Source organism: Pinus tabuliformis, chromosome 4_1 (genome assembly GCF_031772625.1).
Source record: "Pinus tabuliformis cultivar Carrire ecotype Pingquan chromosome 4_1, CPIR1, whole genome shotgun sequence".
Classification (NCBI taxonomy): Eukaryota; Viridiplantae; Streptophyta; class Pinopsida; order Pinales; family Pinaceae; genus Pinus; species Pinus tabuliformis.
In genome coordinates, this window is record NC_142303.1 from 557,098,319 (window position 1) to 557,113,972 (window position 15,654).

The following is a 15,654-nucleotide window of genomic DNA, read 5'->3' on the forward strand; positions in this document are numbered from 1 at the left end:
ATATTTAATATAAGGGAAGTAATTGCACAACCCATTGGCCATATGTCATCACCATACGTGTGTGGGTGCCAAGATAATAACCAATTGTTAACCGTCATCACCATGAAGGTGCATTGAAGTTGGGGAGATACTAAAATACAACATTGAAGTGCCTTTTTCCTTCTCCTATTTTATGCAAGGTGGGGAGGGTGTGAGGGGGTGCGTGGGGAGGTTGTGAGGGGGTGGGCTAGTAGGACGGGTAGGGTGAGGGTTGGGTAGGGTGAGGGGGTCGTGAGGGTGCGGAGGGGTGGAGGAGCGGTGTGAGGGGGAGGGGGCACGTGAGGTGAGGCATGGGGAGGTGAAGGGGGCTGGTGAGAGGGGGGAGGGGGCTGGTAGGGTAGGGGTGTGTGGGGAGGGGTAGATAGGGTGGGAAGTGGAAGGAGGGAGGAGAGCAGGTCGCCGACCGATTGCGGGTGGGGGAAGAGGGAGTGGGCGCGTGGGGTGAGGGGTAGGGCGAGGGTGAGAAGAGGGAGTGGGTGGGTAGGCTAGGGGAGTGTGGGGAGGGGGCGGATAGGGTGAGGAGTGGGGGGAAGGAGCGGGTGGCCGGCCGATTGCAGGTGGGGGAAGGAGGGAGGAGGCGGGTGGGGTGAGGGGAATGGGGGGCGTGAGGGGGTAGGGAGGGGGAGGGAAGGAGCTGGTTGGTGGAGGGGTGGGGGTGCGGGCGTTGTGTGAGAAAGGGGCGTCAGGTAGGCCGGGAGGGGGTTGTTATGCGTTCAATGTTTGTAATATGTGATTTTCGCATTAATTTTTAAGTTAATCATTATTTTTTGAAAAAAAAGTGACTATTATTATTTTTTTGACATGAAAGTCATAAAAAAAACTATTATTTAACTATTTTTAGTTAAAATTTTTGTATAAAAATTGTGATTTTCGCATGTCAATTGTAGCAAAAAATTATCAAAACGTGTAGTTTTTTAGTTATATTTATGTTAAAAATGGCTATTTTTATGTCCATTGTTAAAAAAGTATTGTTTTTTAGAAACAATTATTCCTTGTGGATTGAAAAATTAGTTAACGATGTATAAATATGTAGAATATCAAAAATTCAAAATATCGACCTTCTTCTTTATATATGTGAAACAATAAAAACCTCACTACAAAAATAAAAACAAGAAAATATGAAGAAAAAGAACACTTAAAATATAATTAAATTTACAAAATAATTATTTACATTTTATACATTAGAAAACAAATATATATATATATATATAACCTTTTAAAAAAAGGGCCTGGTGTAGAATTACCACGTTTTTAAATCAGCATAAAAAGCACTACCATTCTAAAACACAATGTACATAAAAAAATTTATAGTGCCAAAAACTATGCTCTAAAAAACACACGTGTGTTCTGCATCAACCCTTTTCAAAATCGGGTCACTTTTTTGCTATCTCTACAAAACGGGTAACAGTATGAGTTCTCGTTTCAAAGTTTACATTGTTCATTCCTGAGCTGCCCATGTGTATCATTTCTCCTACCAACACTTGTAACCTACAGAACAATAAAAACAGTTGCAGAATTGCGAGTTAGTTGCAGAAAGTGGCTACATTCCGTAGTTGATAAAGAAAACCTAGATCAAATAGCATACACAATGATATAATTTGAAAATCACTCAAATATACTCCTGAAATCAACATGTAACAACTTTTGATAGCTTAGGAGGCATTGACATGGGAAAATAGAAGAGAAAAAGTTTAAGAAAATGCGTGGAAGAGAGGTAGTTTTGGGGCTCAACACAAGGAAAGGTCATGATTACTTATATGTAGTTGTAGACAGGTTTAGCAAGATGTATATTCTAACGCCATGTAAAAAGAAAAGTATAGATGAATAAACATCTAATCTTTTATTTCAAAATATTGGGATTCATGTTAGTTTTCCTACTACCATTGTAAGTGATCGAGATTCTCGATTTGTTGGGAATTTTTGGTTAAATTTGTGGGACATGATGGACACTAAGTTGAAGAAAATTATGCCCTTTCATCTGCAAACAGGTGGACAAACCGAGGTGGTCAATAGGATAGTCATTTATCTTCTTAGAGGATGTTGCAGCAAACATCCCAAGTTGTGGGATGAGCAATTGCTTTACATACAACAGGGCAAAGTATTCTTCCACAAACACATCGCCATTTGAGGCATGTTTTGGGTACTTGCCAAGAGCACCATTGGACTTCATCTTTGAGAAAGGTTTCACCATCGATGGTAATAGTGACTTCAATATGGTAAGGAAGTTCATTGAGCAAATTTAGTTGATACATCACACAGTGCAAGAACAACTTGAAAGGAGTCAAAGCAGCGACTAGGCAAGGCATGAAAAACATTGTGTCGATCATTATTTCAAGTTAGTGACGAAATTTGGTTATATATTAGCAAAGAGAGACTTCAAAGGGAAGGTAAAAAGTTGAAGTCAATCCGTTATGTTCCTTTTAAAACTCTGGAAAATATTGGTAACAATGCATTTAAGTTAAATTTTCCTCCTTATATGCAAATATACTCTGTTGTTAATGTTGAAAATTTGAGATTGTTTGAGCCTCCTTTGATTGATGATCAAGGAGAGCATGTTCAACTACCATCAATAGATGATTTCTTGCGAGAATATCTTGATGAACTACAGAAAGATCTCATACTTGACAGAAGAACGAGAACTTCAAAGACAGGGAATGTCGAATACCTTCGAGTGGAACTCAAGGGACAAAATCCTTCTAAGGCCAAATGGATGTAGATCGAGAAGGTGAGGGAGTTGTACCCTCACATACTAAACAATTGATAGTATCTTTTGGGTTCCAAAAGGATTCCAATGGGGAGGAATGATCAGGTGATCAATATTTAGCTCAAAAATCAAAGTTCTCAGAATTACTCAAAACCTGAACAACCGCGTCCGTCTGAGTGATATGATCCCAACACAACACGTTTCACTCAAAACTGAGCTCATATGGGGAAGTTAGCGCGTTCTGTCCGCTTTTCCAAACAGAAGAATTTTGCAAAAAAAAATACAGTCACTGCACAGTCAATAGTCCATACTGTTGACATAGCAGGTGACTGGGCAAGTCAAAGGGTTGGTCAACGGCTAATGGGGTCTTGCTAAGTGGGTAATTTGGTTGGTCTGTAATGTGGTGAGTTGGCTTCATTTTATTGGTTGGAGAAGGACCAATGAGGAGGAGACGTGTGGCAAGCCTGGAGGCCGCCACGTGTCCCTCCCTAAAGGTTAGACATCGGCACGCTGTAGAAAAATTTTATGGCAGGCCAGGGAGTTGAACTCGTGACCTGCACTGCACAAGCCAAACAAATTACCACTAAACCGCACCATTAGTTCTTAATAGACTATGGTTGCAAGTTGTATTTATTATGTTAACCATGGTGGGTTGGGGGGAGGAGAGGATCAGCCCCCTCCCATGTGACCACACCATGAAAATTGACAGCTAGTGTTATCCATAACCACGTACAAGTAGCGCTAAGTGGGGTTAACAACTAATTAAATTGTGATTATCATTTAATTAATGCAGGATTAAGTTGGTGGCATATTTGGTGATCCCCTAAATTTGACGCTAACTCCAGATTTAGCGGAGTTAATTGGAGTTTCTCCAGTTTTAGTGGAGATTTCCTAGGAGAAACTATTTTGGCCATAACGTTTGCAATTTTCGATTAATCTAGGATTAGGAAAAGACATTCTTAGATGATTTTGATGTTCTGAGCACATTGAAGTAGGTTTCGAGAGAAGTAGAGCATTGTAAACAACACTTTTTCCATTTTGAGCTAATACAGAGACCCAGGCCATGGAAGCTGGACCAAGGAGATGTAGCCCAGGAGGGGTGAACTCCTTCATCAAAACACTGTGTTAAGTGGTCATTTTGATAGTTTGCTATACATTTGTTTGCTGTTGTTCAAAACTTTACTTTCATTTTATTTTTCTTATGAATTTGACATAAAACTTGACAAATTTACCTGTTACATTCACAAACACCATAAAGGAAACCTATGCACATGAAGCGAATGATAAGCAATTGTTTTTAATTATGAAGTTGAAATTAGCACAACAAAGCTAACATTCAACAACAAATCAATATCCTAAGTCATCTCCATAAGATTCCAAAAGAAAAACACAATACAACAAGCATTGTAACTCTTGCAATGGGTATGACAACTCTTTTCAAATAAGAATGGTTTTTATTTTTGCTAGAAAAGCACGGTGGAAAACTTACCCAACTTCCACATGGATGAATGTTTCGTATAAACGTTGTGGCATCAAGACTTTAAAAACTCCACCTTTAGGGACCTCCCAGGATAGCTTGTTATTAGATCAATTCAACTGTTGGAGCATTTTTATCTTTCCAAATGACATGGGTATTCCACCAGTGAAATTGTTAGATTACAAATCCATGTCGTGAATATTTTGAAGCCCACCAAGTGAAACTGGAATTGGATCTTCAAGTGCGTTGAATGAGAGATTCAAGTATTCCAGTGCTATGAAGCCTCCAAGCGAGCTTGTAATGTAACAAGTTAATATATTCGCAGAAACATCTATATATTGAACCATAATCATCTTATTTAATGTGAAAGGTAGGTGGCCCTGTAATAAGTTGTTTGAAAGGTTGAACAAGAAATCTAAATTTGGAAGACCTGCAACCTCTGGAGGTATGTGCCCACTCAACCTATTATATGATATATCTAGTTAGATTAAGTTCACACATTTTCTAAGATTTCCAGGTATATCACCTGATAACTGATTCTCATAAAGATTTAGAAATATTAACTGGAGACAAGTAAAATAGGTCGAGATTCTTCTATATAGATTATTTCCCTAAAGATCTAAAACCCCCAAGCTTTTGAGTTAAACAGATCTATTCGTCTGACTAGATTTAGCATCCCCAGTTCACAAGGAACACATCCATGAAGGTTATTAAGCCTCAAATTTACGTACACGAAAGAATATATGTTTCCCAAGTAGGGCAGGATTGGACCTATCAATTTGTTCATTTTTATGTCAATGTACTGTAAACTTGGAAGAAAACGCATGTAAGAGGGAACATTCCCTATCACATTGTTAGCAGATGTAGTGAAATTAATAAATTTGAAACTTCTGCGATTTGCATTTTGTGTGGTTATGTCTTCCAGATTCATCGCATTTCACTGTTTTATGTATCGACGTTTCGAACCATCCTCCGCGGTTCAGCATTAGGACTAGATATGTGAAGAAATCAGAGAATGATGTGTAATAAATAAAGGATATGGTAGGGATGGTAGTGTAAAGAGCCTACAGGTTTTGATAATAGTGTGGTTTTAATTAATTTATAATTAATTTAATTTAATTTAATGTTAATTCTATTATTATTTTTTTTAATTTTAATTTTAATTTTGATTTAATTTAATTTCATTTCATTTTAATTTAATTTAATTTTTAATATAATTTAATTTAATGTAATTTAGTTTAATTTAATTTAATTTTGATTTAATTTAATTTTTGTTTTAATTAGTGAAATTAGTTAAACTACGACAACCACCGAGAGTGGGTGGAATGGAACCTTGGAGTTTATTTCTATATAGGATAAGTTTATTTAAGAGAAAAAGGTTTCCCAGTTGATAGGGAATGTGACCATGAAAACTGTTATTATGAATGTCTAGTATTCTGAGAAACCAGAGGTTGCCAAGAAGAGGAGAGATTGTAACTTCTAATCCCGTGCCTGAAACATCAAGAGGAATCACTCTCTGTCTGTGCACACTACATGTGATACCAGACCACCAGCATAATGAAACGTTTGGATTCCAATTATTGGGTAATGATCTGGTGGTGGTTGCAGACATGAATCCAAGCGAAGCCTGTTGATCAGTTTCATTGCTGGTATGAGGATGCTAATGTGTGATCAAAACAAAGGGATTGACAAGGAGAATCATATAAACCCAGAAGAGTCACGTTCTCATGATATACAAGGAAACAGAAGGAGCATAACATATGTCCATTTCTCTTCTTAGAATGCTACAATGGCCTAGTGAAAGAAAACAACCGGCAGATTCTTTCATACACCTAAATTTATAGAAAAGTTGGGTATGTCGAGAACTACATTGATTCATGTCGGTGTTAAAAGCATAAAGTCGACTGTTAACGAATTCTCAATAATTTACTACCTAGTCAATAGTACGAGCGATGAAATTTGAAAACAGTTGAGAATAATTAATATTATTTTGTTATTAATGGAGAAAATAGTTACGTTGTTGTAACTTTCTCCCTAGTTTAGGATTAGTTCCTATAATTATGGGGTTTGGGTGCAACTTCCTATTTCCTAGTATTGTATTTATTGATGTAATCTTTGATTGATTGAGATATAGAGTGGACGAGAGTGATCTCTCAAGTTTGATGAGTGTAGTCTCCAGGTGCAGGCCACACCTGAGAGCTACATCTCTTTCTTTTCAATTCTGTTCACATTTTATCTTGGTATCAGAGCTCAGATTGAGTGAGCCTGATCTTTTGTCACCTGTGAGGCTGAAGTGCCTGTAGTAGCTAGCTTGCTTGTGTGGCAGGAATAGCCTGTGTGGCTTGAAGTTCCTTTGTGGCTGTGTGTACACGAGAGCTCTGTGCTCGATTGAGCAGGTGGACTGCAGAACACCTGGCTCGGACTCGAAAATTTTGGCGCGAATTTTGCACGGATTGGCGCGGATTTTGCGCTGACAGTCGCGCCAGAAGAGGAATTAGCGCGGATTTTGAGGAATAAACTGCGCCAGAGCGCCAAAAAGCTCGATTAGCGCGGGATTTTACCAGGAAAGTCGCGCCAATTGAAATACTCTAAGCGATTTTGAATTAGCGCGGATTTTTTGCTCGGGGTAGCGCCAAGGGGATCTGTGAATAGCGTGAACTTCGTTTGGCGGTTTGCAAACGGTGCAGATCGACGGAGTGGCAGATCCGTCCGGGAGAGACAGATCGGGAAAGCGCCAGAGGAGATCTGCGGGAAACCTCGACTTCGTTTGGCGATCTGCAGGGAGAGCAGGATCGGCGAAGTGGGAGATCAATCTGGGAGAGGTGGATCGGATCAATTGTGATCAGATCATTGTTTCGGCTGTGTTGGAAACGCCGAATTTGCTCATTGGAGCGGGAGTGCCAGACACTGCAGATCGGTGGCAGAGGTGACAGATCGATCTGACAGGTATTGTTTTTGTTGCTGTTAAGTAGATTCACAATGAGTAATACGATGGAATCTTACCTTAACGAGTCTGGTAAACTCAACGGGTCTAACTTCACGAATTGGAAGTTTAAGATTCAGACCCTGCTTGAAGGTGCGAATGCTTAGACTGTAGTGACAGGCGATGAGCAGAAGCCGACTGCGAGCACGCAGAAGGAAGACTGGGAAAAATAAGAAAACAAGGCCAAGGTCCTGTTAAAGATGTCTGTGAAAGACAATGTCATTGCACACATCAGAGACTGTAAAACGTCCGCAGAGATTTGGACGAAAATCAAGAATCTGTATGAAACCTAGAATACAAACAGAGTTTTGGCTCTGAAAAGCAAGCTATTTTCAATGAGGATGGATGAAAGGGAGTCTGCTACTGCATTTGTCGCGCGAATTAAGGATGTTAAAGACGGATTGGTGGCCATTGGAGTGGCGATGGCTGATGAAGATCTTGTTGCAATTACAATGAATGGGATGCGTGATGATTTCCAAACCTTCATCACTGGAGTCTCGGCAAGGGAGAAAACACCCACGTTTGATGATCTCACTGCGATCTTGCAGCAAGAGGAAGAGCGACGGTAGAATCTGAATCTGAACCCCCAAAGTGACGATCTTGCGCTGGTGGTAAAACGACGACCATCCAAAGGGAAGCAGTCACAGCAACAATCAGTCCAGAAAGGAGGAACAACACATAAAAATCATTGTCATAAAGGTATGCTTGCAAATCATTCTGAAAAGAAATGCTTTTATTGTGGAAAGAAGGGTCATATACAGAGAGATTGTTATCATAAGAGGCAGGCTGATGAGGCAAGGAGGAGATAGGCAAATCCAAAACACAGAGGATATTTTGTTGAAGAAGAAGACTTCAGTCATGAATTTCGACTGTTCACAGTCGACTGTGCCCTTTCTGCATCAAATAAAGATGACATCTGGTATGTCGATTCCGGAGCATCCTCTCACATGACAGGTAATAAAGAATTTTTCGACAGTCTTGAAGAAATTATAAATGGATCAAAAATATATCTAGGGGATGATAATGGATATCAGATTAAAGGTCATGGGGTGATTTCAGTTAAGTTACCAAATGGAAAAATTAGTCACCTTTCAAATGTTTTATATGTACCTGGAATAAAGAAAAACCTGATATCTGTATCCATGATGGCTTACCAAGATATGAATGTCGAATTCTTCAAGACTCACTGTGTGATAAAGGATTGCAGGAATGAAATTGTTGCAACAGGCATGCGAGTTGGAAGCCTATATAGATTGGATGCAAAAAGTATATCAAAGCAAGCCATGGTTGCAGGAGAGTCGACAACTGAACAACTCTGGCATCAGATGTTTGGTCATCTGAATCTGCAAGATCTTATGTTGTTACAGAAGAAAGGTATGGTCGAAGGTCTCCCCATCTTTCGTAACATTCAGTTAAACTATGAAGGTTGTGCCTTAGGAAAGATGCACAAAGAACAGTTCCCTTTGCATGATAGGAGGAGGCAAACAGAAATCTTAGAGCTAGTGCACACTGATGTATGTGGTCCCATGTAGACAAGGTCGCTAGGGGGAGCATACTATTTTTTGTTGTTTACTGATGACTGCACTAGGTATTCATGGGTTTATTTTTTAAACAAGAAAAGTCAGACTTTCCAATGTTTTATAGATTTCAAAACCCTGGTGGAAAGACAATTTGGAAAAAATATTAAAATTCTCCGATCTGATCAAGGAGGAGAATACAAATTAAAGGAATTCATGAAATACTGCAAATCTCACGGGATTGTTCAGTAGTATACAGTGCCGCACACACTACAGCAAAACGGTGTTGCAGAGCGTAAAAACAGAACCCTGGTAGAGTTCGCAAGGAGCATGCTGCAAGGTAAGGGTCTATCTAATACTTTTTGGGCAGAAGCGATAAACACTGCTGTATATTTGAAAAATAGAAGTCCTACTAGGTTTCTTGGCTTCAAAACTCCTTTTGAAGCCTTGTATGGATTTAAACCAGCAGTAAATCACTTAAGAGTCTTTGGGTCAAAGGCATTTGCACATGTACCCAAAGCTGATAGAAAGAAACTAGACCCTAAGGCAGTCAAATGCATCTTTGTTGGTTATGGCACAGAGTTTAAAGCATACAAACTGTTCAATCCTGAGTCTCGTAAGACATTTGCAAGTAGAGATGTAGTCTTTCATGAACAGGTACAGGAAAGGAAAGCTGATGTTGGAGATGATTGGCACATTCCATTGCTGTTGGAGGAAAGCAGCGAGGATGAAAGGGAGCAGGAACAGGAGCAGAAAGAAGAGAATGAAGAAGAACAGCAAGAAGGTGAAAGAGCAGGCCCAGTTATTGCAGAAGAAAACAAATTTGAGGTAAGTCCCCTACCAAGAAGGTCAGGTAGGAAGACTCAATTACCATTGAAGTTGAGAAACTATGCGTTGATGTCAAAGTTTTTGAACATTATAGAGCCCTCTAATTATAAAGAAGCTAGTCAATTTGAGGAATGGAGAGCTGCAATGAATGAGGAGATGGAATCAATTCTTAGAAATAATACTTGGGAATTAGTAGAGCTGCCTAAAAATAAAACACCTATAGGAAGCAAGTGGCTGTTTAAACCAAAAATGAATTCAGACGGAAGTATAGATAAGTTAAAAGCTAGGTTGGTTGCAAAAGGATATTCACAGAAGGAAGGTATAGATTTTGATGATACTTTTGCACCTGTAGCAAAGCTAAATACAATTAGAATGCTTATTGCTTTAGCTACTAAATGTAATTGGGAATTACACTAGCTTGATGTTAAATCTGCATTTTTAAATGGTGATTTAAAAGAAGAAATTTACTTAGTACAGCCAGAAGGATATGTAAAGCAGGGGCAGGAACATCTTGTTTGCATATTGAAAAAGGCTTTATATGGTTTAAAGCAAGCACCCAGGTCTTGGTATGAAAAGGTTGATTCTTTCTTTGTAGAGTATGGTTTCCATAGAAGTTTAAATGACCCAAATTTGTATACCAAGTACAATAACCAGGGGCAGATTATTTTGATTTCTCTATATGTGGATGATATGATTTTAACAGGAAATGCAGAGGATTTAGTTAGAGGAATCAAAAGGCTTATGGCACAAGTTTTTGAAATGAAGAATCTCGGAAGCCTTCACTATTGTCTGGGATTAGAAGTATTCAGAGATACTGGGCAAACTTTTCTTACCCAAGGGAAGTATGCTAAAAATCTGTTGGAAAAGTTTGGTATGGATCAGTGTAGAACAGCAGCGACACCTTTGCAGCAGAATCTGAAATTGAGCAGTGATGATGGCACTAAGGAGGTTGATGCCACAATGTACAGACAGCTGGTTGGCAGCCTGATATATCTTACAACAACCAGACCCGACTTGGCATACTCAGTTAGTGTATTAAGCCAATTCATGTCAAAACCGCATGAAAGTCACTGGACAGCAGCAAAAAGCGTGTTGAGGTATCTTTGTGGTACTGTTCATTTTGGTATTTTATACACTGATGTATCTGATGTTACTCTAGCAGGTTTTTCAGACTCAGACTGGGCAGGTAACCTAGATGATCGGAGGTCCATCACAGGTTATGCATTTAACATAGGTTCCGGGGTAATTGCATGGAGCAGCAAGAAACAAAGTACTGTAGCTTTGTCGTCATGTGAAGCTGAATATCAAGCATTGTGTGCAGCAACATGTGAAGCAATCTGGTTGAGGAGACTTCTTAACGATGCAAGAAAAGAACAGAAGCAACCCACTTCTATCAAAAGCGACAACCAAAGCGCTATCAAATTAGCATACAATCCAGTGTTTCATAAAAACACCAAACACATAGACACCCAGTTTCACTTTGTTAGAGAAAAAATACAGTCAAAAGAAATTGCTGTCGAACAATGTGGCTGATATTTTTACAAAGCCTCTTGCACGAGTGAAATTTGAATTGTTTAGAAAGATGCTAGGAGTTCAGGAGAACCCTTTCTCCATTAAGGGGGGGATTTGAGAATAATTAATATTATTTTGTTATTAATGGAGAAAATAGTTACGTTGTTGTAACTTTCTCCCTAGTTTAGGATTAGTTCCTATAATTATGGGGTTTGGGTGCAACTTCCTATTTCCTAGTATTGTATTTATTGATGTAATCTTTGATTGATTGAGATATAGAGTGGACGAGAGTGATCTCTCAAGTTTGATGAGTGTAGTCTCCAGGTGCAGGCCACACCTGAGAGCTACATCTCTTTCTTTTCAATTCTATTCACATTTTATCTAAAACATTAATAAATTCTAACACATTGGTAATTGTAGTCACAATCGAAGCAATTTGGAAGATGGCTGATTTGCGTACCCAACTACTGATCAATCAATCAACCACTGAAAAATTTGTCACTGTTACAACTATAGCTCCATTAATAATCAATCAACTACTTACAAGTTTGTCACTATTACAGCTCTAGCTCCATTAATAATCAATCAACCACCGACAATTTTGTCATTGTTATAGTTATAGCTTTATTAATGTATCGGGTGGGTAGTATACAGGTGGTGGAGATTGGAATTAAAAAGCTGAAAATAAGAAAGACAAAGGATTTGGTTGAAATTCTTTAAAATGGGGAATGAACATTTTTGCACAACACATCATGGAAATATTCAACAACATCATTCAACAAAGATTCCCAAGAGACTGGACAACTAGCTTAGCAATACCCCTTTTTAAAAGTGCAGACATTAATAATCCTTCCAATTATAGAACCATTATGATCAGTGATTTATTTGCAAATATTTTCAACAACATGGTAGAAAATAGAATCAATAAGTGGGCAAAAGTAAAATCAAAGAGGGCAGAAGGACAAGAAGGTTTTAGCCCGAAGCATTTTAGAGTGGATCATGGTATCACATTGAAACATATTATTGAAAAGGTTTGGGGGGACAAAGAAGTAGTATTCTGCTGCTTTGTTGATTTCAAAAAGGCATTTGACATAGTCCCTAAAGATAAGTTGTGGCGTAGAATGGAAGAACTTGAAATTCCTTTGTATTACAGAGTCTTTGTCCATAGACTTTATGAAAGGGTGAAAGTCAAAATTAGAACCTGGGTGGGTATTTCAAAAATATTTAGAAGTGACATTGGAGTCAAGCAAGGTTTCCCTCTATCCCTTACTCTTTTTGGTTTATATATTGATAAACTGGAAGAGTGACTAAATCTACAAGGTGGAGATGGTGTTCGGTTGAGGGAGTTTGTGATAAAGTTTCTTTTATATGCTCATGATCTTGTATTGATTTCTAAATCGGCCCATGGATTGCAGATGCACCTATATGCCCTTAAGTATTTTTCTAGAACAGTGGGGATGCAAGTCAATACTATTGATACCAAAATAATGTTTTTTTCTCTAATACATTCTTCTTTGAAGGCAACATTCTTGAAGAAGTAAATGAGTACAAGTACCTCGGGATTGATTTCAACAACAAACTTAATTGGAAGGACTGCAAAAAGAAGAAAATTTTAGGAGGGTGGAAAGCATTATATTATATTCAAAACAGATGTAGAGAGGCAGAGTTATGGGATTGGAAAACGATTAAAGTGTTTTTTGGACTCCTATTTTTTCTAGTGATGTTATATGACTGTGAATTGTGGGCTACCAGCACCCCCATCTCAAAATGGAAACAAATTTAGAAAATCCAGAAGTGCTTCATCATGAGCAAGTTCAAAATAAAAAGTTTGGTACCTTATGAGATAATGTTGAGTGAAACAGGATAAACTCACATCGAAGTAATTTCTCTGGTGCAGCTCATAAGATATCTAAAACGATTTAAGAAAATGAGAGTAGGTAGATTGCCTAATGTTATCTTCAATGAAAGCAACAAAACTACACATGGATGCAAAAGTGGAATATCTAACTCAATACCTATCTCACAAATAGAAATGAGCTAAAGAATTTTTACGGAGAAGTTTCGTAAACGGGTATGGGGAAACGAGTTGGGTATAAAGAAGAAGTATTACATTGAGGAATTCAACCCTATGTGTGATCTCCAACAAAAGAGTACATTGGAGCTAGCATTCCATGGAGGGAAAAGGTTCTTATTGCTCAATTAAGAACCAACTCGCATCAACTTCAGTGTGAAAAAGAGCAATGTAAAAAGCCTAAAGAAGTTTGGGAAGAATGGGTGTGTACATTTTGAATGTCTAAGGTAGCGGAATGGAAAAACATTTCATTTTGGAATGTGATGCTTTCAAATACGTTAGAGAAAGTTATGGGAATATGTTAACATTGATTTTTTAGCATTGTCTTGTCAATGAGGAGATGTTGGAAAATTGGGCTAGCTCATCATCAATTTAAATAAGAAAATGATTGAATTGCAAAAAATGAAAAACAAAAAACTAATAGGTAATTAATGATCCCATAAACTAGTTATATAATTTTATTTCATTTTATTAATTCTTGAATTTTACATTACAAAATCCAAATATAATGGTACCAAGTGCATTAATAAAACTATAACTCAGAAATAGCCAATGAGTAGTCGTGGACACTACGCTAAGTGTGTCACTTTTAATAGCTGCGTAGCCGTATATACCAAGCTGGAGCCTGACGTCACATTTGAAGTGATAGTCCACATTTAGGTAAAACTAATCCAAATGCAGGACTCTGTCAAAATGGTGTTAGATATAAGCAAGCCTTATTTCCAAAGCTATACATTATTAACTACCTTAAGAGTACAATGACAGTGACGGTACCCTTGACTCTAGCCCGAGGATTCATGCGGATATTCATACATACATGAGCATACAGGAAGGGTGGCTGACCATTAATGCACCCCACCATACGTATGCCCATGGCTTACATTGGGGAAGTGAGAGCCCTCTGATAGCAATGTGTGAGGAAGCTGCCTCCGTCGCTACCACCAGTCCTCCTCCGAGAGCGATGTGCGAAGAATTTTCGGCTGCCTCCATCACTGCCACCAGACCGTAGGAATAGTAATATGAGGGTATACGATACAATTTACGCATTGATAGCAAGCTCACTTGAATTTGATAACCCCGCTGGAAATTTAAAATTTGAATTTATATAACCACTTAGCCCATCTTTTTTTAGCAGTTGTTGTGTTCATTAGCTCAACTATCGAAGGCCATTTTGGTGGTGGACATTTCTACAGCTTCCAAACACCTAGGATTCACTAAGAAGGTTTTTATGCATAATGAATGGAAAGAGAAGTAGTGGCGTGAAACAGAGCGAGTTGTGCAGGACAATAGGAGGATTCTTGGAAATAAGGGTTTCCCTTCACAAGTTTGTCATAAGAAGCGAGCAAGACATGAGTGTTCGAATGATGCGAAAATAATGAAAGGTGGACGGTTGTTGCATGATAGTTATCCCATGGCATTGCCAGAGAAGATCGAAAATATGGATGCTACTCCTGAAGAACCGCATGCTGTGATTCAGCTCAAGGACGAGAGGTTGAAAGTTGTGAAATTTTCTAAAGATGAATGTGGATTGATCGGGCCAGCCGTTGTTTTTTATGAGAAGGGTTGTATTGAGTTGGGTTCAATGAAACACGATGAATTAATACACAGTTATTCTGAAGCGATCTCGATTTCTGGCACACTAGGAGACATGCATTCAGAAGGAAATTGACATGTTACGATGATGTCGGTGAACTTGGCGTCTCCTTGAAAAAATTTTATGGGTATTCAAAAGATAATATGTATTCGGATCCCGTGTATGGTTCTATTGAGACTCCCGTAGTTTTCTATGGATCGCTATGGGAAGATTATATTAGGCCGTTGAATGAAACTCCAGTGTATCAAAATGGTTTTGAACAGTCGCCGCAAGAAGGATTTGGAGTTAATGCAGCAGAGTTTCATGACATTTGGAACGATTTTAAATAAATCCCTACAACTGTGAATTCCACTCTGGAGGAAGGCCTCCAATTACATATTGGGAAGAAAATTTTCCCTACTTTGTAGATCCCATTGAAGCTTTATTCAAAGTCTTTCCACCGAAGTATCAAGTATCATAATTGTGAGTGTCGTGTAACACAACACTCAAAACTTTAATTTAAGAGTCGAAGGCCTCATTCATTTTTTAAATCCTAATTTTTTTTTGTTATTAAAGGTTAAATCTTTATTTTCCTTTACTTTTAGTTATGATTTCTATATATATATATTTTTTTTTGTTTTTCAATATTATTGAATGGATAGAAAATTAGATAATATTAAAATTTGATTCATTGGAATATGTTCAATTGAAAATCAAGACCAACTGCAGCAACAATATTGGTTTTTTTTAAGTTTATGTGGTTAGATAGGTTAGAATGTTGAATCAGATCAATTTTTTATTCAGCTTTCTGATTTATTTTATTTTAAATGTCTATTTAATAATGAGATATATATAAAAAATTAGTTATTATTATGCCATATATTAAGTCATAATTGTGGTAAATTTCAGGCTGAAATAGAAAAATTATAAATTAATTGAAACAATCAAAA

At 38.0% G+C, this 15,654-nt stretch overlaps 1 pseudogene; it reads left to right on the forward strand.

Moving 5' to 3' along the window:
• The first annotated feature begins 14,506 nt into the window (after nt 1-14,506).
• Nucleotides 14,507-15,054, forward strand: LOC149177055 (uncharacterized; annotated as a pseudogene).
• Nucleotides 15,055-15,654: the final 600 nt, after the last annotated feature.